The sequence below is a fragment of the Rattus norvegicus genome, chromosome 4 (assembly GCF_021556685.1).
Source record: "Rattus norvegicus strain SHRSP/BbbUtx chromosome 4, alternate assembly SHRSP_T2T, whole genome shotgun sequence".
Classification (NCBI taxonomy): domain Eukaryota; kingdom Metazoa; phylum Chordata; class Mammalia; order Rodentia; family Muridae; genus Rattus; species Rattus norvegicus.
The window spans coordinates 174037709-174062164 of record NC_141537.1 but is presented as its reverse complement, the minus strand read 5'-3'; the positions used below and the strand labels follow the sequence as shown (position 1 = coordinate 174062164).

Genomic DNA, 24456 nt, shown 5'->3' with positions numbered 1-24456 from the left:
CACGCGCGCGCGCGCACACACACACACACACACACACACACACACACACACAGAGCTTGTCTATATCAACAACTGAGCCCTGACATCTTCACATCCTTGTAAGAAACTGGATGAAATACGTTTTGTGTTTAACAGTGATGTTACAGGGTAGGCGAGATTAGTCTGATTCTGTTTTCAGGAGCCCAGGTGAAACTATTCCAGAAGATAGACATGGAGATGGTGATCGTCACAGCAGATCTGTGTAATTAGTGAAGACACTTTCAACAATAAAAATGCTGGGCGTGAGAAGAAATGAACTTTACACTGCACGTTTTATCACCAAGTTCATGCCTTAGTAAATGTAACCAACATTTTTCATTAAAATGAGGTATTTACTCTTTTGTAAATCACTATATATAAACATGCAAATATGTATTGAATTATGAAATCATTTGTAGAACCCTTTAATAACATGAAATGTCAGAACTGACTACATACCTATGTGCACTTATTCATATTCAAGTGGCCGGTCATTATTATCATTATTGAATCAGAATGTCAGCAATGATAACTATGCAAACAACAATGAAACAGAATTACATTTTTGTTTCCAAGATGCTTGATTTTTGAAAACACATTTTAGACACATATTTTCAAGAAATAACTTTTTGTGCAACTTATTCTGTAGTTCTATTAATTTAAAACAGTTACCACCTCCAGAAATTTACACGGAATGAGATGTGTACACTATATACAAAATCACCCACTTATTTGGATCAATATTAAAACCTAAATACAAGATTCATTTTTAACAATTCCAATAGTGCTAAATTAGTATTTTCTCATCGGTTACATATGGGCTATAAAATGCTAATGATGCCAGCAAACTATGTATCACTTTAACTATTCTAATAACTCAAAGAGGTGAGCTAACGCATTCAATTTCTTTCAAAGTACTTTGAATCTAGTCAACATATTTTTCAGTTCTATGCCACGCAGGAAAAAGAATGATGGGCCTTACTTTCAATTCACTCCCTCCATTAAGTCAATCATTTGGACAACACAATATCATTAAAAGTGTGGAAACCCAAATCTCAGCCATAAACCCCAGAAAAGCCTCAGGTGCTGGCAGATTTCCCATCAATTCTTATAAAACCTGATTGTGGCAATTATCTCTAACATCAAAGAGTCTTTTCAGAATTTTTTAAGACCAGAATTATGTCTCAGGACATGAAAACTCCCTTGATCCCATAATCCTTAAAAAAGATGACAAGGTAAGGAACAATTGGGGGATTTTCAATGTCTTTTACTCTTCTGAATAGAGAGTACAAGCTTGTTTCCAAGGTTTCAGTAAGCACCTCGGCAGCGTTATCCTTACTGCCCCCCAGAAACAAAGATTATGAAGGATTCACCTTGGTACTTCTGAGAAGATAATACCTGAAAAATAGTACTATTTAATCTACCAGCCATATCTATCCCAAATCATCATATCAGTGAGTCAGAAACTTCTTTATAAAGAGATAAATAAACTCGATATACACTCATTGGGTGATCCTGTCCAGACCATTAGGTTGATCTGCTCGGAGAAAATATTTAAATCTCTAATTTGCTCATAATGCTTCAATGCTCATCTTACTTCCAGCCAAATTACCGCAGCTCTCTTGCCATCTGGTCATCATTCAACTGTTGTTTTTCTGGTGTCAGGAAAATTTTAAACACATCAGAAAAAGGCCCTAAGGGACCCTGGAATGGCTAGCGTTCATGCTAAACTCATAATTCTTCATGGAAAAGAAAAGGAGGGGGGAGTCTCAGAGTGCTGACCACTGTAATCCTTTTTATCGTGATTATTCACACTACCCTAACAGCATTTGGGGCAAGGTTGTTTACACAGCAGAACCTACATAATAAATGGAAATGATTGATTCAAACTAACGGTGATATATCCGGTGTTCACCCATGTACTTGTTGTTTAATAAGAATTGTGTATTGTCCAATGTGACACAGAGTAAAGCAATAGATCTACACAAGCAAATGCAATGTACTTATGCGTAAGAATTAGGGACTCTCAAGGCCAGTGGGATCACGTGGTTAAAGGATTGCCTGCTCTACATGCCTGGCAATCTGATTTTCATCACTGTAGCCCAAAAAGAAGAATAAAAACAATTTACAAATGCGATTACTGACCTGCACTTGTATTCTGTAACACAGGCTTGGCTGCCTCAAAACATTGTAAGGACACATTCAATAAACAATGAATAAAATAAAATTAAATCAAAGAAAAGGGAGATGAGCTGACTTAAGCCATTATAATAAAATCACAGTAGGTGTTAATAAAAGCCACCATAAGCTAGAGAGGGTTCTTTTAGATTTTCAACCTCAAAACTGAAAGAAGTTGATACTTTGTATCTCGGGGAAAGGTTGAGTTGTCAAACCATACTCTGGTTTCTATGAAGAACATACCTCATGAGCTTAGATGCTGCTAAAATGGTCTCAGCTACAATGTGTTTGCACATTACTTACATTTTAAAATTATTCTTTTTTGTGCTTCCTGTTCACCACTATCTTCTATAACATCTCCCAAAGAAGATATCACTTCCAATGAAGACCAATATTTGCAGAGTCTACTTGGGAAATTTGAGTCTGTGCTCTAAGATGCAGACGTCAAAATTGAAATGCAGTAGCAGTAGCAGTCAACTGGCTGGTGATTACAGAGTTGGTGACAGGAACACTGATGGTGGTCTATGGAATAGCTGAAGTCCTGAAATGAGCCCATAATGATTCAAAGACTCAATTCAATGGTTTGCTTTGTGTTACATATAAGGAGAGGATGTTTCTATACAATAAAAAATATTCCCTAGAATTTGTAGCCTGCAACCAATCAGCAACACATCAAATACTCCAATTATACTCGCTACCCACTTATTCTTTTCCTGAATTATTACTTCCTGAATTTTCCTATATTGTATTTCCTTAAGCCTCCTTTATATTCTTCCCACTCAACATGCTGAATATTTTAGTATGGCTTCTGCTTTTATTTATAATCATGTATGTTGACTCTTGTTATTCTACTTCTTCACTGTAACCTAACAAAACTTTTGGAATGGGCCCTGTGTCTTTGAGATATATCAATTTCCTAATTGTGTGTGTGTGTGTGTGTGTGTGTGTGTGTGTATGTGTGTGTGTGTGTGTTTGTGTGTGTGTGTGTATGTATGTATGTATGTATATATGAAGTTTAGTTAACATCACTTTTTTAAGCATGATAATTAAACTGGGCATTATGGCGAATGCTTTTAATCCCAGCACTTTGGAGGCAAAGACTAGTTGATCTCTGAGTTCAAGGCCATCCTGGTCTACAAAGCTGTTCTAGGATAGATAGGCTCACACATAAAAACTCTGCCTTGACAGGAAAAGAAGCATGGTAATCAAACAGTTGCAGATTTAGAAATCAAAAGATAACCTGAAGATAATAACATTTTTAAAAACATATAAGAAAATAAATAAGTATTTGAGAAGCAACAAAACCAGGAAGTTAAAAAAATATAGCAAATGAAAGAATCTTAAAGTAATTTGAGTTACAGTAAAGTGTAAAAAGTGATAAAATTGATTTTATATAATGAAATATTTATTTAAATAGTTTTTATCATAAGAAGAATAAATTTTTAAGAAGAGTAACTTTTAGCTGATTATCAATGTAAGACAACAGGAGATGCCTGAACTTGAAGCAGGAAGACACTGGGCTTCTATTTTTCCTTTGGAATTAAAACTTATAAAGGCATTTATGGCCAGGTAAGCAATCGGAAGCACATGTATGCATAATAGATCAGTTGACTTTGACAATTCCTTAATTGCAAAGTCAGGGAGAATATAGACAGGAATGGCACTGTGTGACATCAATAGGAGGAAAAGCCCTTGGTCCTGTGAAGGCTTGTTTCCATTATAGGGGAATGCCAGGGCATTGAGGTGGGAGTGGTTGGGTGGGAGGGTGGCATCCTCACAGAAGCAGGGTAGGGGGATAGTAGAGGGAGGGAAGGGGGATAACATTTGAAGTGTAAATTCATAAAATATCTAACAAGAAAATATGTACAAAATAGTTGTTGATTCTAAAGAGTAAAACAGAAGTATGGAGGAAAACTATAAAGAATAATCAATTGGAGACCAACATTGTTTAAGGCTCAACTATCAGGTCTATGCTACTCAAATGTAAATCTTGGGTACATGGGAAGTTTAAGTCATAATGGTTCTTAATAAAAATAATGATGTTCAAATCGGTTTTGTTCTAGAACACTGTGGACTAATTATCAGAAGAAAGACTAGAGTAGAGACTCATTCTTTAGAAGGCAATGAACTCTAAAGTGCCTGGCATAGTGATACTGTGTGGCCAAGATTGGCCAAATCTCAGGAGCAGAGAAAAAATACAATCCAAGGGAAATTGATGAAGATGAAGCTAATGGAGACATTCAGGGATAACCAGTGTATAGGATAAGACATATGTGCTCTTGGAAACTGTCAGCGGAGACATTAGATTGGAAGCCAACCTGTAATACATAATCAATCAGTAAGAACAATACCTTATGTGGTATTTCTCTGGGATAAGCTTAAGTGAGGAAAATTTCAGGCCCATGAATCTTTGCTTTGCAGATTATCTATTCCTCTCGCTCGCTCAGAAAAAAATGCATCCGTTGTACCTTAGAATAATGTTTTGAACTGTAAATTTAGCCAGGTCAATCTTCCTGTCTAAAATCTTTTAATTAATGTCTATTGGGTCACACAAATATGTACAGTCTTTGTAACAGAGTAAAAGAAAGTATTTATTTTCTAATAATCTGAACTTTTTACCATTTGTCACCTGGGAATGTTGTTTAGCCTTGAAGAGCTGTTGATAGTTTCCAAGGCTACCCATGTCCCATTACATTTTGTCTCAGGGCCTTGCCGATGTGAATCCAGATGTGGCTACCATTTTCAGAGTTTTACCTGAAAAACTATAAACCAACCCTCAGTATTCTGTTACAATGTGGTCTTTCAGCAAAACTTTCTGTCTTGACCAAGATGAACCTCTCATATGAGAACAAGCTTGTTGGATACACTTTATATAATAGTTTCTATTTGATGTTCCAAGGTCACCATAGTTTTGTTCCTATATTCATTTGTTATCCCAACAGCATTAGACAACTATTGAATAAGTGAAAGAATACTGAAGATGGACTTCAGATATAAATATAAATTTCAATTCATGATTGCCCTCCAAGGAATCTGAGACATAATAATTAAATATCATGGATATAAAAATTCAGTGCTTATAAGACTATTATAATAACTAACTCAGATTAATAATTACCTATTTAATAATTACTTAACCTCTTAAATATATTTGCATTGAGTTTAGTTATTTTATATTATAAGGTATGTGCCCAACACTGTATTTTTGACACATAAAGTGTAAATACATAAATTTCATGTGTTTACATAAACATTTATAATTATGTTTACAATTCTCTTTCATGGTAATTCTATGACCTGTAAAGCTTTGTGGTATATTTATAATACTTATCTTTCTCTCTCTATTTTTATTTTCATTATTTTTATTTATTTACACTCCAGTTGTTGTCCCCCCCCTTCCCTATTCCCCCTTCCAGAGTTCCTCCTCCCTTTCCTTCTCCCCCTTGACTCTGAGAATGTGCTCCCACCTACCATGCCTCCCCCTACCCTGGGGAGTTAAGTTTCTCAAAGATTAAGCCCATCTTCTCTGAGAGGCCAAACCAGGAAGACATCTGCTATACATGTGCCAGGGACCTCAGACCAACCCCTCTATGCTCCTGGTTGTTGACTCAGTCTCTGGGAACTCGATGGGGTCTGGGTCAGTTGAGACTGCTGGTCTGTCTATGGGGTGGCTCTTCCCTTTGGTTTCTTCAATCCTTCCCCTACTTCAACCATAGTGGTCACCAGCCAATGGTTTGGAATGTCTGCATCTGTCTCAGTGTGCTGCTGGTAGAGCCTCTCAGGGGACAGCCATGCCAGGCTCCTTACTATAAGCACACCACAGTATCAGTAATAGTGTCAGGCCTGGGTGACCCATTGCCGCATAAGATGGATCCCAAGTTGGGCCAGTCATTGGAATACCTTAACCTCAGTCTGTTCTCCATTTTTGTCCTCACAATTATTTTAGAGAGGGACAATTCTGGGACAGAAAATTTGACTGTGGGTTACTAACCATGTCCCTCTGCTTGAGGCTCTATCTACTGGTGGTGGAGTCTTTGATTTACTTCTCCCCAGTGTTGGTAATTTTGGCTAAGGTCGTACCCATTGAGTCCTGAAAATCACCCACTACCCAGGTCTCTGGTACTTTCTAGAGAAACCATCCCCACCTCCCACCCCACCTGAGGCTGCATATTTCATTCACTCTCCTAGTCCTCTTCGCTTCTCTCCTGTTCCTGTCCCATACATGATCCTAGTCTCCTTTCCCCCTCTCCCCCCTTCTCACACAGAGGTCCCTTGCTTTCTATGCCTCTCAGGATTTTTTTCTTCTCCATTCTAAGTGGGATTGAACCATCCTCACTTGGCCTTTTCTGCTTGCTACACTTCTTAAGGTCTGTGGGTTGTGTTCTAGGTCTTCTGTGCATTTTGGCTAATATCCACACATCAGTCAGTGCATACTATTCTTGTCCTTTTGCGGCTGAGATATCACACTCAGGGTGATATTTTCTACTTCCACCCATTTGCCCGCAAATTCAAGATGTCCTCATTTTTAATAGCCGAATAGTATTCCATTGTGTAAAGGAATCACATTTTTTCTTGTATCTACTCTTTGGTTGGGGAACATCTGGTTGCTTCTAGTTTCTGGCTATTATGAATAAGGCTGCTTTGAACATAGTGGAACACATGTCCTCATGGTATGGTGGGGCATCTTTTGGTACATTCCCAAGAGTGGTTTACCAGGGTCCTCAGATAGAACTATTTCCAATTTTATAAGGAACCTTCAGATTGATTCCCAGAGTGATTATACCAGTTTGCAATCCCACCAGCAATGCAAGACTGTTCTTCTTTCTCCACGTCCTCACCAGCATGTCCCATCCCTTGAGTTTTTGATCTTAGCCATGCTGATTGGTTTTCCTGTAGATTTTTCAGTTTGTAGAGTATTGGCTTTTGTAGTATGTTCTGATGACTTTTAAAATTTTTCCTCAGTTTTTCTTGTTATGTCTCCCTCTTCATTTCTGAATCTCAGGGTTGGTTTGATTTGCATTTTTCCCTGATGACTAAGGACTTTGAACATTTCTTTAAATGCTTTGAAATTCTTCCTTTGTGAATTCTCTGTTTAGCTCTGTACCCAATTTTTAATTGGGTTATTTGTTTTTGGAGGGCTTAACTTGTGTTCTTTATATATTTTGGATATTAGCCCTCAATCTGATGTAGTGGTAGTAAAGACATTTTCCCAATCTGTATGTTCCTGATTTCTCCTATTGACTATCCTGGCCTGAAGGAATATCAATGGAGACCCTGGAGAGGGGAGTGGGAATGGATGAGACGAGAGGCATGAGAAATGGAGACAAGACAGTATGCTGATCAAGTCTCATTTAATAAAGCAAAATGCCCTTGCTTATAAGCAGAAAAATCACACAACACACACTGGTTGTCAGGGTAACAATATGTCATATCAAAAACCAATGGCATAAATTTTAGTTTCCCCAAAACTTCTAACCTACAATAAGTTTCAATTTTCCTGAAACTTCTAATTAAAAATAGAGTGAAACTCATTCTAGTGCAGAAGCAAGCTACCAGGAAGTTCCCAGTATTCTTAGCCGGTGGTAACCACCATGTATGTTACTTGGAAACAAGGGCCCGTGAAGTAGAAAACACCTAGCTCAGTCAAAGAAAGGCATAAGTAGGCCAGTGGCCATGGAAAACTGACAATGTCTTTTGCCTTACAGAAGCTTTTCAACTTCATGAGGTCCCATTTATCAATTCTTGATCTTAAAGCCTGAGACTTTAGAGTTCTGGTTAGGAAATCCCTGCCCTTCCCCCTCCATGCCACGTGACAATGAGTTTGAGGCTCTTTCCTAATTTCTCTTCTATTAGATTCAGTGTATCTGGTTTTATGTTGAGGTCTTTGATCTACTTGGACATGAGCTTTGTGCAACGTGATACATATGGATATATTTTCATTCTTCTACATAACAGACTGCCAGTTGAACCAGCACCATTTATTGAAGATGCTTTCTGTTTTTCACTATGTGTTTTTGGCTTCTTTGTCAAAGATCAAGCATCCATAGGTGTGTGGGTTTACTTGTGGATCCTCAATTCAATTCTATCGATTGACCTGTCTGTCTCTGTCCAATATCATGTGGTTTCAAGTCACTATTGCTTTGTAATACAGGTTGAGGTCAAGGATGGTGATTCCCTCAGAAGTTCATCTACTGTTGAGAAGTGTTTTTGGCGATCCTGGGTTTTTTGTTTTACCATATAAAGTTGAGAATTGCCTTTTCCATTTTTGTGAAGGATCATGTTGGAATTTTGTTGGGATTGCACTGAATCTGTAGATCAGTTTTTGGTAAGATAGCCATTTTCACTATGTTAATCCTACCAATCCTTGAGCATGGGAGATTTTCTCATCTTTTAAGGTATTTGTTTTTTCAGGGATTTAAAGTTCTTTTCATACAGATCTTTCACTGTTTGGTAAGACTTACTCCAAGAGATTTTATACTATCTGTGGCTATTGTGAAGGGTGTTTTCCCCCTAATTTCTTTCTCAGCTATCATTTGTATAAAGAAAGGCTACTGATTTGTTTGAGTGAATTTTATATTCTGCCACTTTTCTGAAGTTGTTTATCAGCTCTAGGAGTTCATTGGTAGAATTTTGGGAGTCACATGTATACTGTAATGTCATCTCCAAATAATGATATTTTGACTTTGTCCTAGCCAAATTGTATCCACTTGACTTCCTTTTGTTGTCTAATTACCCTAGCTAGAACTCAGAGTGTTATATTGAATAAATTGTGAGAGAGTAGGCAACTTTGTCTTGTCCCAGATCTTAGTGGGATTACTTCTAGCTTCTCTTCACTTAATTTGATGTGGGTTGTTGGTTTGTTTTATATTGCTTTTATTATGTTTAGTTATGTGCCTTGAATTCCTGATCTGTCTAAGACTTTTAAAATAAAGGGATATTGTATTTTCTTGAATGCTTTTTCAACTTCTAATAAGATAATTATGTCACTTTTTTCCTTGAGTTTATTTATATAATGGATTACATTGATGGATTTTCATATAGTGAACAATCCTTGCATCTTTGGGATGAAGCTTTCTTGATCTTCGGTGAATGATGGTTTTGATGTGTTCTTGGATTCTGTTTATGAGAATTTTATTTATTATTTTTGCATCAATATTCATAAGTGAAATTGGTCTGATGGTTTGTTTCTTTGTTGAGTCTTTGTGTGGTTTAGGTATCAGAGTAACTCTGGCTTAGGAAAATGAATTAGACAATGTTTCTTTTGTTTCTATTTTATTGAATAGTTTGAGGAGTGTTGACATTAGCTCTTCTTGGAAGTCCTGCTAGAATTCTGCACTAAAAAAATCTGGCCCTGGGCTTTTCTTGTTGGGAGGTTTTTAATGATCATTTGTATTCCCTTAGGGATTATGGGACTGTTTTGATAGTTTATCTGATCCTGATTTAACTTTGGTAAGTGGTATCTATCTAGAAAGTCATCCATTTAAACTAGTTTGTAGAGTGTAGGCTTTTGTAGCATGTTTTGATGATTGTTTAAAAATTCCCTTTGTTTCTCTTGTTATATCTGTATCTTCATTCTGATTTTTGTTAATTTAGATACTTTCTGTGTGTCATTTAGTTAGTTTTTCTTGGTTTTTATCTATCTTGTTGATTTTCTCAAAGCTTTTGTTTTGGTGATTCTTTGTATCATGTGCTTTGTTTCTACTTGATTGATTTCTGCCCTGGTGTTTGACTATTTCCTGCCTTCTACTCCTCTTGGGTGTGTTTGCCTCTTTCTGTTCTAGAGCTTTCATGTGCTATTAAGTTGCTTGAATGGATTCTCTCTAATTTTTTATGAAGGCACTTAATTCTATGAATTTTCCTCTTAACACTGCTTTTATTGTGTCCCATAAGTTTGGGTATGATGTGTCTTCATTTTCAGTGAATTCTATAAAGTCTTTGACTTTTTTCTTTATTTCCTCCCTGACCAAGTTATCATTGAGCCAAGAGTTGTTCAGCTTTCATGAGTATGTGAACTTTCTCTTGCTTTTGTTGTTATATAAATAGCTGTAGCCCATGGTGATTTGATAGGATGCATGGGATTATTTCAGTCCTCTTATATCTGTTAAGGGTTGTTCTATGTCCAATTATGTTAGGTTGATGTCTATATGCAAGTGAGCGCTGGCATCAGTTAAGTCAAAGCTATGATTAGATAGTAAAAAAATGTTTGTGTAAGGTGCGAGAGAGGGAGAATCAAGGAGAATCAAGAAATCAAGATTCAGATGGAGAAAGATGACCCAGATCTGCGTGGTCTTCAATCGCCAAGGTAGTTGGGATGGATTTCTATAGGCAAATTTATCTTATCTGGGTGGGTGGTTTATATCCTTATCAATTGGTTATAAGTTTATTGTATAGATGTGTTGTGGATTGGGAATTTAACATATAAATCTGATTGTTGGGTTACAGTTTGTTGTACCTTGATTTTAACAGGTTGTTGGGAGTTTATACCATAAATATTTGGGATCAGATGTTGGGAATATAAACAGAGCAGCTGCAGAGAGTTAAGAGAGGGTAGCTGCCTCTGTGATCAAGGGTGGATGTCGGAAATGTGAACAGAATCCACAGTAAGAGAGCTATGAGATAGGCAGTCTTTGTATGAAACTGGCGTCCAGTGACCTACCTGGGTCAAGAAGTACTTTGAGGGTAGCATGAAGCCACTGAGATAAATTAGTGCTAATTCCAATGGCCCCCTGGAGCCAGAACTAGCAAGAGCACAACCACCAGGGTATGTGTGGGAACCAGTCCGCCCATTTTTTAATTTTACTGCAACACAATTATATGGTCAGTTTTGGAGAAGGTTCTATGAGGTGCCGAGAAGAAGATTTATTCTCTTATTTTAGGGTGAAATATTCTGTAGATATCTGTGAAATCCATTTGGTTTATAACTTCTGTTGGTTTCACTGTGTCTCTGTTTCTATGACCTGTCTATTGGTGAAAGTGGAGTGTTAAAGTCTCCCACTAGTGTTTGGTGAGGTTTAAAGTCTATTTTGAGCATTAGTAAATTTTTTTTATGAATGTGAGTACCCTTGAATTTGGAGCATTGATGTTCAGAATTGAGACTTCTTCCTGGTGAAATTTTCCTTTGATAAATATGAAGTGTCCTTCCCCATCTTGTTTGATAACTTTTGGTTAAAAGTCTATTTTATTGAATATTAGAGTGGCAACTCCATCTTGTTTCTTGTGACCACTTGCTTCAAAAAGGTTTTCCCTGCATTTTACAACTGAGGTATTGTCTGTCTTTTTGTGTGTTTCTTGTATGCAGCAAACCGGTGGATCCTATTTTCATATCCAGTCTGTTAGCCTGTGTGATTTTGTTGTGGAACTGAGGCCATTGATGTTGAGAGATATTCAAGACCAATGATTGTTAGTTCCTGTTACTTTTGTTGTTAGAGGTGGTATTATATGTATATGATTCTCTTCTTTTGGGTTTGTTGTAAAATGTTTAATTTCTTTTGTTTTCTTGTGTATAGTTACACTCCTTGCATTGGAGATTTTCTTGCAGTATTCTCTGCTGGGCTGATCAGCAGAAAGATATTGTTTAGATATGGTTTTGTTATAGAATATCTTGGTTTCTCCATCTACAGTGATTGAGAGTTTTGCTGGTTATAGTATCCAGGTCTGGAATTTGCGTTCTTTCAGGGTCTGGATGACATTTGCTAAGGATCTTCTGGCTTTCACAGTTTCTGGTGAGAAGTTTGGTGTGATTCTGATAGGTCTGCCTTTATATCTTACTTGGGATTTCCCCTTACAGTTTTAAATATTCTTTCTCTCTTGTGTGGGTTTAGTGTTTTGATTATTATGTGGCTAGAAGATTTTCTTTTCTTGTCCAATCTATTTGGTATTCTGTAGGCTTCTTTTACATTTAGAGCCTTCTCTTTCTTTGGGTTAGGGAAGTTTTCTTCTATGATTTTGCTGAAGATGTTTTCCTGGCCCTTTGCATTGGGGATCTTCTATCTCTTCTATTCCTATTATTCTTAAGTATGACTTTTTCATTGAGGTTTGAATTTCCTGGATAATTTGGGTTAAAAGCATTTTATCCTTTGTATTTTTCTTTGACTAATGTGTCTATATTTTCTATGTTATCTTCTATGCCTGATATTTTCTCATCTATCTCTTGTATTCTTTTGGTGATGCTTGCATCTGTACCTCCTGATTTTTTCCTAAGTTGTCAATGTCCAGGGTTGCCTCTTTTTGTGTTTTCTTGGAGAGATATGTTTAGTGCCGGTTTCCTTGGAGGCAACTGGTGTTGTCTCTTGTTAGGATGGGCCTCCTGTGTCCCTTGTAACTGAGGACCTCCTGGGAGGGAGACAGGCTGTAGATTGTTGGGGGATGTCAGTATCAGTCATGATCATCTGGCTCTGTTGGAAAGAGCACTGCAGAGTGGGTAGGTCCCGTGTCAGCTTGACTCTGTAGGTGTCTCAGCTGCTGTGGGTGTTGGACAGATTCTCACCTGTATTCTTAGTTACTGTGGACCTCCTGTGAGGCATGCAGGCTGGAGGGTGTGGGTGGGTATTAGAATCTTTCTCAATGTTTTAAATATAATTTTTCTACTTTTCTTGCAAGTTTTGGAAAGATACAAAGTATTATTTTTATTATTTTTAGAGGTCTGGATTTTATTAGCTCCAGTTAAAATTTTGAAATTTTTTTTTTGTCACACAATGTTGATTTTTAGATTTCTTTTTTTTTTTGGAGAGTGATTTTAAACTCACTTGGAAGTATTCCTAATAATTTTAATCCAGGACTTATTTTTACCTCTCCCTATGCTTAAGTCATATACTAAGGCTTCCCATGGACAGTGTACCTATTAGCAGATGCTTACTCTCCCACTGATGAGCACATTAAACTTGTCTTTTCCCCTCTCATCATAGGAGTCTCTTAGCATAGGGCTCAAGGGAAACATTTCATATTTCTAGAGACCTCTCTTGCTGTTTCCCTTTCTCTGTCTTGTCTGTCTGTCTGTCTCTGTGCATATGTATGAGTGTGCATGCATATTTGCCTGTGTGTGTGTGTGTGTGTGTGTGTGTGTGTGTGTGTGTGTGTGTGTGTGTGTTTTGTTCCTAAGACTGGACCTTGTTGTGCAGCCTTGGCTGTTCTGCAGCTCACTCGGCAGTGGACAGTGTGGTTGGACTGAAGAAAGGCACCCCTAGTCTTAGTCAATGGTCAGTCCACATAGGCCTAACAGGCTTGAGCACTCTGTTTTCACAGCTCTATGACATTCAGGACAACAATCCCAAATTCCAAATCTGGCTATCTGGCAACAGTTGATAGGATGTATTTGGAATCCCTCCTCATCTGTCTTAGCTCATGCCATCTTTCAATTTGGGCCTCTCTAGGACTTAGATCACATAACGCTCTCTCCAATGGATCACTGCTCTGCATTGTCAATATCTATAAGTTTGTGTGTAATAAACAGTATCCATCCAAAAAAGTAAAATTAATACAGTAATATTTAAAAAATACAACAGAACGCATACACACATTAAATCAAAATAAAGTGAGATGTTAATAAATAAAAGTTAAATAGAAAATTCCCGAATGTCTGAAATAAAATTTTTATAATTTATGGCTCAAAATAAATATATATGTAAGTAAAATTATGTGAACTGAATTTGCTAATATCTCTGATACTGCTGTCGTGCTGCCTATGAAGAACCACAGGAGAAATAGACCATGGGTAAACACTTTCCCAATCTATATAGGGCCTGGCTTTCATACCAAGCACTGAAAAAGAAAACAATTTAAATATAGGTTCTAAAAGATTTTCATAAAATATTTGGAAATTTTTAACTTAAAAATTAGGTTTATAAAGCCAGTTGTGGTTGCCACATTCCTTCCTTCAGACCCAGCACTCAGAAGGCAGTGGAAGTGATTCTGTGAGTTCTAGTACAACCTTGTCTACCTAGAAAGACTTCATCAAAAGAAAAAACCACCCATGAAACATTGGAGTGTCTTCCACAATGTTCAAAACAAAGTCAGCAATTTAAGCAAAAGATGAGGTGAATAAAAATAATTCTCTCAGTATAAGGTACTAATAAATACATAGTGGTGATGATAAGATCATGTTTTGTAAAGGTAAGTAAACCTAACAAAATTTTAATACCTACCAGTAAAATGAAAAATAATGGAAAAGATAAAATGAGAAACAATTTTATCACCATCAGAATTGGGAGAAATACAAGATTTATAGATAGCAAACGAACAATCATAAGAAAACAGATTTTATGACTATTAAGCTAGGAAACTTAGAGAATGCTCTAAACTGTGGTCAAAACAACAAAGACTGCTGGGAAAAGGGACCTTTGAGTGTCTACACACAAAAGTGAATGGGGAAAGTGTAATTTTCCATTCATATAGTCCTCAGGGCAAATTCATTTTCTAGAGATTTCACTTAAACATGTAATTGAGAAATAGCATTACTGTGCCTTAACTTTTTCAAGATAACGCTCAGTTTGGAAGATCAGGATTACCTTGATTTAAAAAAAAAGTGACCAGTATATTAGCCATTAAAAATTTTATGTAGCCTTTCCTATTCGTCAAAAAATAATATGCCATAATCAACTTAAGTTTATTTCAGAAATTCTTTACTTTAATTATTGAAATAGAATTATATTTAGTTGTAATTTTAAAGGTAAGATAAGAGGTATGATTATCCTTATTTAAAATAAAAATGCAAATTAAAATGTTAATATCTATTTGCATTAATGAAGAAAAAAGAAATAAAATAAACATATTCAAATCTACTATTGTTACAGTTTTATAACACATATATTATTATTATTATTATTATTATTACTATTATTATTTCTTTTTTACGGTCCACTCATTATTGCCCCCCCTCCTCAATCTTCCTTCATCCCATTCTTCCTGCTCTGTCTCCAAGAGGATGACCCCAGGTCCCGGCCCAATCCCAGGAGACTTCAGCACTCCATGGGTCCTCAAGTCTCTTAAGGGTTAGGTGCCTTTTTCCTCACTGAGGCCAGACTAGGCAGTCCTCTACTGTATATGTGTCAGGGGCCTCAGAATGGCTAGTGTATGCTGCCTGAGACAGTGGCTCACTGTCTGAGAGATCTCAGGTTCGTTGGGACTTTTGGTCTTCCTATGGGGTCACCCTCCTCTTCCTCAGCTTCTTCAGTTCAATGGTTGGATGTAAGTATCTGCTTCTGATGCTTTCAGGTGCTTGTTGGGCCTCTCCTAGGGCAGCCTTGCTAGGCTCCTGTCTATAAGCACACCATAGCATCAGTAATGGTGTCAGGCCTTGGAGCCTCCCCTTAAGCTAGATCCCAATAATTTGGGCCAGTCACTGGACCTCCTTTTTCTCAGTCTCTTTTCTTCTTTTGTCCCCGCAGTTCTTTCTTTCTTTTTTTTTCTATTAACAACATTTTATTGAATATTTTTTATTTACATTTCAAATGTTATTCCCGTTCCCGGTTTCTCATCCATAACCCCCTATCACATCCCCCACCCCTTCTCCTATAAGGATATTCTCCCTCCCCAGCCACCCTCTTCCTACCTCCCACCCTATATCTCCCTACAGTTCGTTTAGGCAGAAACAATTCTGGGTCATAGTTTTTGACGGTGGGATGGCAATCTCATCCCTCCACTTCATGCCCTATTTTTCTATGAGTTGAACTCTACAAGTTTCCCTTCCCCACTATTGGGTATATCATCCAAGGTCCCTCTCTTTGAATCCTAGAGTTTCTCACCGCCCAAGTTTCTGGTAATCCTAGAGGGTGCCCCCATCTTCTTCCTCCTGAGATTGCCTGTTTCCATTCTTTCTACCGGCCCTCAGGGCTTCACTCTCTTCCCCCCATACCTGACCATGTTTCCCCTTTTCCCATCCCTCTCCCCTCTCCCAACCAGGCCCCTCCCTCCCTCTACCCCCTATGATTGCTTTCTTTTCCCTCTCAATTGAGATTAAAGTATCCTAATGGATTAGTAGAATATAAAAAGTATTTTTAATGAAAAATACATTTTATTATAAAATCAAAATATTTATAAAATTATCAACATATTATATACATTGCAGATTTATAATCAGATTGTTATATCATGTTATGTTATGATTCAGTTATTAAAATATTATAGATTTTCGAAATAAATTTTTGGTTCTTATTTTCTCAATTTTTCTATTTCATTCATAAAAGTTGAATGTAAATACAAATCTTTAATCATCCTTTTATAGCTACCACTTTTTCTACTCACTGGATCTATTTTATTATTTGGATAAAAAAGAGAATTGGTGAACAATTAGAAATACATAATTTCAGCAAGAGGAGTGAGGCCAGTTCCCTGCATCCTACCCAGAGCCCTAGTCCTTCACATACTCTTGGTTTAATTAGGCGCCTTTGTTGATCCAAGACAACTGAAACCCATGTGCCTATATGTGGGACACAGTCTTGTTGAGAGTTTGGGATGACTCAAAGTTTCCAAAAAAATTCTTGAGGATCCTCAGCAACATCTCATCACCACAGATCCCAAAACGGTTTGACCAATGTTCTGACCTTCTTACTTACTGGTTGTGCTCATTCATTATATCTCTTAGATTCATATCCCTATGATGGTTTCAGTAAGAAATACAATCCATATTCCACAGTGTTTGGACACTTGCCTTCCAGTTGGTGGTACTCATTGGGGATGTTTATGTAGTACAGCCTTACTAGAGGAAGTATGTTCTATGAGATAAGTTTTGATATTAAAAAGTCTCATGACACTTCTAATTTCTTCTTTCTGTTTTTTCCTTTTTTTATTAGATATATGTCTTTATTTACATTTCAAATGTTATTCCCTTTCCTGGTTTCCTGTCCATAAGCCCCCCCATCCCAATCCCCTCCTTCATACAGATGTTCCCCCCATCCAACCCCCTTACTGCCTCCTCCCCAACATTCCACTTCACTGGGGGTCCAACTTTGACGGGACCAAGGGCTTCCCCTTCCACTGGTGCCCCAACAAGGCTATTCTCTGCTACATACGCAGTTGGAGCCCTGGGTCAGTCCAAGTATAGTCTTTTGGTAGTGGTTTAGTCCCTGGGAGTTCTGGTTGGTTGGCATTGTTGTTCTTATGGGGTAGCAAGCCCCTTCAGCTCTTTCAGTCCTTCCTCTAATTCCCCCAAGGGGGTCCTGTTCTCAGTTTGGTGATTTGCTGCTAGCATTGCCCTCTGTATTGGACATGCTCTGGATGTGTCTCTCAGGAGAGATCTATAGCTGGTCCCTTTCAGCATGCACTTTTTAGCTTCATCAATCTTATTTAGTTTTGGTGGCTGTATAGATATGGGCCACATGAGGGTCAGGCTCTGAATGGCCATTCCTTCAGTTGCTGCTCTAAACTTTGCCTCCATATCCCCTCCTATGGATATTTCCCCCCTTTTAAGAAAAAGTGGGAGCATCTGCATTTTGGTCCTGTGGCCTGTGGATTGCATCTTGGGTAATTTGAGCTTTTGGGCTAATATCCACTTATCAATGAGTGCATACCAAGTGTGTTTTTCTGTGATTGGGTTACGTCACTCAGGATGATATTTTCTAGTTCATTCCATGAAGGCATTGTTTTTGATAGCTGAGTAGTACTCCATTGTGTAGATGTACCACATTTTTTAATCTATTCCTCTGTTGAAGGGCACCTGGGTTCTTTTTTTTTTCTTTTTTCCGGAGCTGGGGACCGAACCCAGGGCCTTGCGCTTGCTAGGCAAGCGCTCTACCACTGAGCTAAATCCCCAACCGGCACCTGGGTTCTTTCCAGCTTCTTTCTGTTTTACATTTTCCCCCGAGGATGTAAATGCTGTGTGCTCTGGCTTCTCTGCTTGTCTGGTTTGAAGGACTCATATGTCTCTGTAAGGGGCCAAGTATATCCTTTCTTCTATAAATTGTTTGGTTGTGGTGTCTTGTCATAGCAATACAAAAGTAACTAAGACACCCTCAATCCCATCTAACTTTCAGTCAGGCCTTCTGCTTCCTGTTCAGGTAGATGGGAAAGATAAAAATTGCCAGCAGAATCTTGGTACCAAGTGGCGCAGTTACGGGTACATCAGGGGAAACTGATGTATTTAGTTCTGGAAATAAAGGGATGGGAGAAACCATTAGAGAGTTTGTGTTAGGGGTGTGTACTTGGCCCATCTGTGGATTCCTAAGACCATCAAATCTCTGAGTATGAATCTGTTCTCTATCCTATATATTTCAATATTTCAGAGCATAAGACTTGGTGAAGAAATGTCCAGTTCTTTGCTCTTCTCTTTGGTCCCCTGCTCTTTCCCTCTTCCCCTTTGTCCCTTCTCCTCCCATTCCCCTCCCCCTTCCCTCCATGTGATCGTGGTCAGCCACTACTCCTCTCCTCTTCTACTCTTCTTCTCTCATTAAACTTCTCCACATGGAACCATGAAAAAAAATAAAAGAAAGAAACTTCTAGATTTTATGAACAAATGATTCCAAAATGATGCTGATCATTCAAACTTAATCTTTTGTGATGCTTATTAACTCTTTTTTAAACTTCAGTGAATTAGAATTTGGTATGTTGGAAGTCCCAAGTCCAATAATCTTGGACCATATTTATTCCCCATAGTTTTCATATACTGCCTTCCACTGTACCTGACAAAACAGCCTTAAGACCAATAGTTAACTCATTTGGAATGCACAAGCAGACAATTAGTATTTCTTTGGGATGAATCAACATAGCAGACAACTGGCTTCAACACAGATGCTAAGGGTGTCATCAGAAGCCATCTGAAGCCTCTAGCAGGTTCCTCTGTGTGCTTTGTTGTAATCAACCTCTCTTCCATGTTTCTATCAATGTCTTCCAAAAGTGTCTTGACTTATGACTTCCTTTTTCTATTATTATTATGTTTTTCTTATTAATTTAATATTTTTACAGTCTACTCATTACTGCATGCCTGGGCTGCCCTCCCACAATTTGTCATCCCATTTCTCCTCCCCCATGTCAAGAAGAGGATACCCCACACACCCATCCCCACCCCCACCAGGCATCCCCACTTCCTAGGGCCTCAAGTCTCACAAGGGTTACATGCATCTTCTCTTACTAAGACTAGACCAGCCAGTCTTCTTCTATATATGTGTTGGGGGCCTCAGACCAGCTAGTATATGCTGCCCAGTGGGTAGCTCCGTATCTGAGAGATCTCAGGGGTCTTAGTTAGTTGAGACTTCTGGTCTTCCAATGGGGTCGCTCAGGGTTCCTTGGGCAGAGCAATGTATATTATGGACCAACATTTAGAAGTTTCAGATCACCTGTAATAAGGACTATATCTGCTTTGGCCTCCCTGTGATGATGAAGAATGACCTCAACAAGACTGTGTGACTCAGGAACTAGACTGAGTTGACACTTCTATGACATGATCATCTCATTTACTCAAGAAAGGAGGAGAGAAGCAGCAGGGACTGTGAAGCACTAAGATACAATCTGCGATAAAAGAGTATTGAGTGATAAGTAATTTTCCACAGCACTTCTCTTCATCTTCTGCCTAAGAAGGCCCTAAATTTCTGACAACTGTTTTCTTGGAGGAGCTCCCCATAAAAGAAGAAGCTGGTGAGAAGCTTTGGAAGGCAGCTGCTAATGTCTGCCTTACATGTACAATTCAGACTAACAATTCATTACTATCCTTCTATATAAGCATTGATAGTCCAGAACTGTGATGTTCTTTATTTTGGATTCTGTTTTGGGGGTTCCTAATACTATTTAATACAGAATTTAAGGATGGACAAAAAAGAAATGTATACTTTCTCTATTTTAAAATTTAAGTATGATTTATATTTGATTTACACGTATGAAAATAAGAGAATTTGTTAGGAATATACTAGAATCAAATTAAATGTTACATAAAAACATGCTGGATAATATATATATATATATATATATATATATATATATATCCATAACTTACATATTTTACAACAGATCTCTTCAATAAAATAGGGTGTGAGATTTTGGCATGGGCTATTATCTCTATCAAAAAGGGTGAGAGAATATTCCAAAAAAATGTCTATTTTTTAGAAGATGAAAGTCCAAAACCCAGCTTCAGTATCTTCTGGACTTCTGTACTAATCAGGTAAACACATGACAGTTTATTTTAGGAAAAAATATCTATGTTTTTACTTTATTCAATTTTGAGTTGGAGAATGGGTCAATGTAAGACTATGTACATAGCCTTTTTAGAGTGTAGCATATAGCAAGATTGCAGAAAAGAAACAAACAAAAACAATAGCAACAACAGCAAAACAAATAGTTCTTGTTACTATTTGTTACTACTATTAAATACACCTCTGAATGGGTCTACTATGGCTTTTGGTAATAAGATCTCTGGTCTTAATTCCTCCATTGACAAGGAAGTGAGTTATGTAATAACATACGTCTAGAAAACATAGTCCATGTTTATACTATACTTGAGATGAAAAGGCATGCCACAGTTTTATGGTAAAGGTAGATTAATACTCTTCCACAGAAGGTCACGTTGAGGAGCATGTCTACAGCTCTACAATAAGGAAGTGGAAGCATACAATGTTACAAAGGACAGAGGGTCAAAGGTTCAAGGCCATTAGCATTCCACTTTGATTTATGACACTAATTTTTCTTGATTCTTGTAAAGATTACCGTCCTATCAAGAAAAAGCTTTAGAGGTTGTAATTCAAGGTCTGAGCCTGCCTTTTCTTTTTTAACCAAGAAGAGCCTTCAAGGATATATTTCCTAGGAGTACGGAAGACTCTTGGAGAGGCAACATCTGAGTGAGTATTGACCGGCTGTTAGCATTGCTTTCTAAGAGCCTTTCCCCCATTTAGCCCTTGTATAGGTCCTTTCTTGCATTTCCTCTCCATCTCTCTTTAATTAAACATTCACACCCTTCAATCGCCATACTTATAAAAATGTAGCTTATGATTTGGCAGGATGATATTATGGTATTGAGCACTGTGTGAATTGGTTTGAAAGTAGCCAGTGTGGAATCACCCATCAATCACGAGTGCAAACACGGGTCACCGAGGCTGTCAATTTCCATCAGTTCTGTAATTAAATACATCACCAATATGGATTTTATGTAAGAATGTCACTTGTTCCTCACATGTCTGCTGTGGGGACAAACCATGTTTTCCTGTCTCTGTGGTGGCATTCTAAATATAGCACTTTTAAGCACAGAACATCTTCATTTATCTTCCTCTGATTTCCTAAAGAGAAATCCATTTACTAATGCTCAGTCTAAAAGCTATGTTGTTAAATATATATTTGAGCTGTTTTCCATTTAATTAAAATGTTGCAGCCTCTCAGTTGGCATTTTAAACTCATCTTTAACACCGTCTGTGTCATTTGTTACGAAATAAATAGATAATGGGTAATAATCACCTTTTAAAAGCCCGAACAATTTGTAATTATGGAAAATTTGTAATTAGAGATCCTTTATTGTGTGTTTCGAAAGCAGAAGATGCTTCTGGATAAGGAGAAATAAATCATTCACTCTCATTTCAGGATAGTACCAAACTATTTCACATTTAGAAAAAAAATCTTTTATTTTTTTTGAAAGAGCTATGAAGTGTCATTGCCGGCTATTACACTTACACTATGTGAAAAAAACTGCATCGAAGCTCTATTACCAAATATATCTCGCCTGCCATTTGATTTAATCTTCAAATAAGCTCCAGGAAGCAGGTCCCTGGACAGTTAATCTTTAGTTTTGTAGCCCATGCACATTTTCAATATATTTACTAGGGAATTAGGTCCAGTAAGGAGAGAAAGCATATTGTCTTATTCTAGACGTAAGCGTTGTGAACCTTGTTAGAAAAGTATAAATTTCTCAATCATTAAATAGCTGACCAGTGAAATGTTAGCATGTCAGTTGTCTTCCAAGCGTAATAGTTTTCTTTATCAGAGAGTTGAATGTTTACAAAGACTGCATTCATTAAAGCTACCTATTTCTGTTTTAAACCATCATCACACAACAAAGGCCTATAGGCCTTTTTACATAATAAAAATATTTCGGGGGACATGATGGAGTAGACTTAAATATTTAAGGATTGAGGAAGAGGAAGCACTGGGGCAGCCACAATTAAGACTGTATGAGTGAGATTCATGAAGAATGAGCTTTTTCCATTTTAGATTACATCTTTGCCCCCTTTAATATTAGCCCCCTATTTATAACTTCTTCACTTGTCGTATTTGCACAGTAACACCAAGAAATAATTTATACTGGTAGATGGATTACATCGGTAATCTGCAGAAAATTCAGAAGCCCTGATATCACCCTGAAATGCATCCGTAAACGAAAGAAAACAAAGGTCAGAAGTAAATGAAGCCAAGGCTTTTTACACTAACTTGTTCAATTGTGTAACGTTTTCAGAGTGTGTTTTTCTTTTTTTATTGGATTTTTAAAATTTACATTTTAAATGTTATCTCCTTTCCCCGACCCCCACCCACCCCTTCCCACCCCCCTGACATTCCCCTACAATGGGGGGTCCAGCCTTGGCAGGACCAAGAGCTTCTCCTCCCATTGGTGCCCAACAAGGCCATTCTTTGCTACATATGCAGTTGGAGCCATGGGTCTGCCCAGGTATACTCTTTGGGTGGCAGTTAAGTCCCTGGGAGTTCTGGTTGTTGGTATTGTTGTTCTTATGGGGTTGAAAACCCCTTCAGCTCCAATGGTCAGCATTGCATGTATTATTTCAGGAGTAGGCTTCAAGGAATTATTATACTTAATTTATTTTGGAGCCATCTTTATAAATTAAGGCAGTTTATGTAAGTACACAAGTTGACGTAGGATAGTCTACGAATAGCGGAAGAACGCTCACTTTTGATTTGTTTCAGTTTCTCAGAGATTTGAGTTTAGTTTGATCGGTTGATCCAGAAATGCGTGACTTCTCATGGAGTCCTTCATTACTGCCTGACTCTAAGTGTAAAGGAGAAAAAGGCTACACTGAGTTTTAAAAGTGGAAAGAGGAAACTAATCAAATTTGCACTGACTTCACGAAAGTGGTACAGCCTACTGGTGTTGTGATAAAGTTTCTACTCTCTCTTTTGAAACAGAAATACGGCCCATACTCTGCGCCCCTCTGTTCTGCATATACACACACACAATAAGTGGCAATACAGGAAGATAAGAAAAGCTGCTGTGTATTGAACATGTGTGCCTGTGTCACTATGCCCTCAACAAAACTGTAATTTTTTTATATAGCACTTAGACTGTAATACATACTTTAAATAATCTGGGATGATTTCAAATATGCAGGACGGCATGCATAGGGGAACAGACAAACACCATGTCATGTGGCATAAGGGAATTTGATGTGTGCAGAAATTTGGAGGTTCTGGACCCCGTCAGAGAGATTCTGAGACAGATCTGAGAAGCCACTCCTTTGATGCTGGCTTTTGAGCTTTGGTTAAGTGCTACCGGTACATGTAACGTCTGCTGTTTCAATTCTCTCGGCAGCTTTGTGCCTTGAGCATCCCAAAGCAGCAGCCCTCAGCTCATATTGTACAGCAAACGGCAGTAAGTAAGTAAGGTGAGCAGTACACCAACCTCATCTCATAAGTAAGGTGAGCAGTAACACCGATCTCATCTCAAACTGTGAGCATCGATAATTCTGTACAGTTCCAATGGAGTAACTCGATGTCTTGTGTATGTATGTGAACATTTCTACCATTGCTGGGTGAGCCAAACTACCAAGTTCTAAAATTATATATATATATATATATATATATATATATATATATATATATATATACTGCAAATTTTTTTGATTGCAGAATGGAGCATTTCACTAGAAATCGAACATTGCTGATCTGAGCTTCAGTGGTTACTTCTCAGAAGACATTGTAATTTCTGTTTAGCACTTCTTTGGGGTTACGAGGGCCATTGTACTAAGAATAACTTATGAATGAACTGCATCAATAGCACTAAGTTGATAATTGTTTGTGGTTCTTGTTCTTTGGAAGCCAGGGAATGTTCTGGAGTCACAGACAGAAATCCAACCCCCATTCTTCAAGTTAACTCATTGTGCAAATGTTAACAATGCGTTTAATTCCAGTACTCTGCAGTTTCAGGTTCAAATTTAGCAATCAAGGAAGATAATATAAACCCAGAGGCATGAAGATTGCCTGCACAGAATAATAGGTAGGGAGAGTGGATCTTACCCTGTAGTATTTGATTGATGTCCAATAACAATTCCTTGTTTTTCCTTAATTTAATAAATTTCTCTGCACTATCGATCATATAAACAAAAATTACCTCACTTTATTTTCCAACAA

General features: G+C 37.7%; 1 long non-coding RNA gene across 3 annotated transcripts in view; it reads left to right on the top strand.

The window, feature by feature from the left end:
- LOC147995126 (uncharacterized) overlaps window positions 1–24456 on the top strand; it is a 104173-nt gene that overhangs the window by 11745 nt on the left and 67972 nt on the right. The window contains exon 3 of one of the 3 annotated variants that reach the window (XR_015687129.1): window positions 20891–20951. The exons of the other annotated variants lie outside the window; for them this stretch is intronic. This is a non-coding gene — a long non-coding RNA (uncharacterized LOC147995126). The remainder of the gene's footprint in view (window positions 1–20890; window positions 20952–24456) is intronic. 3 annotated transcript variants of the gene reach the window in all.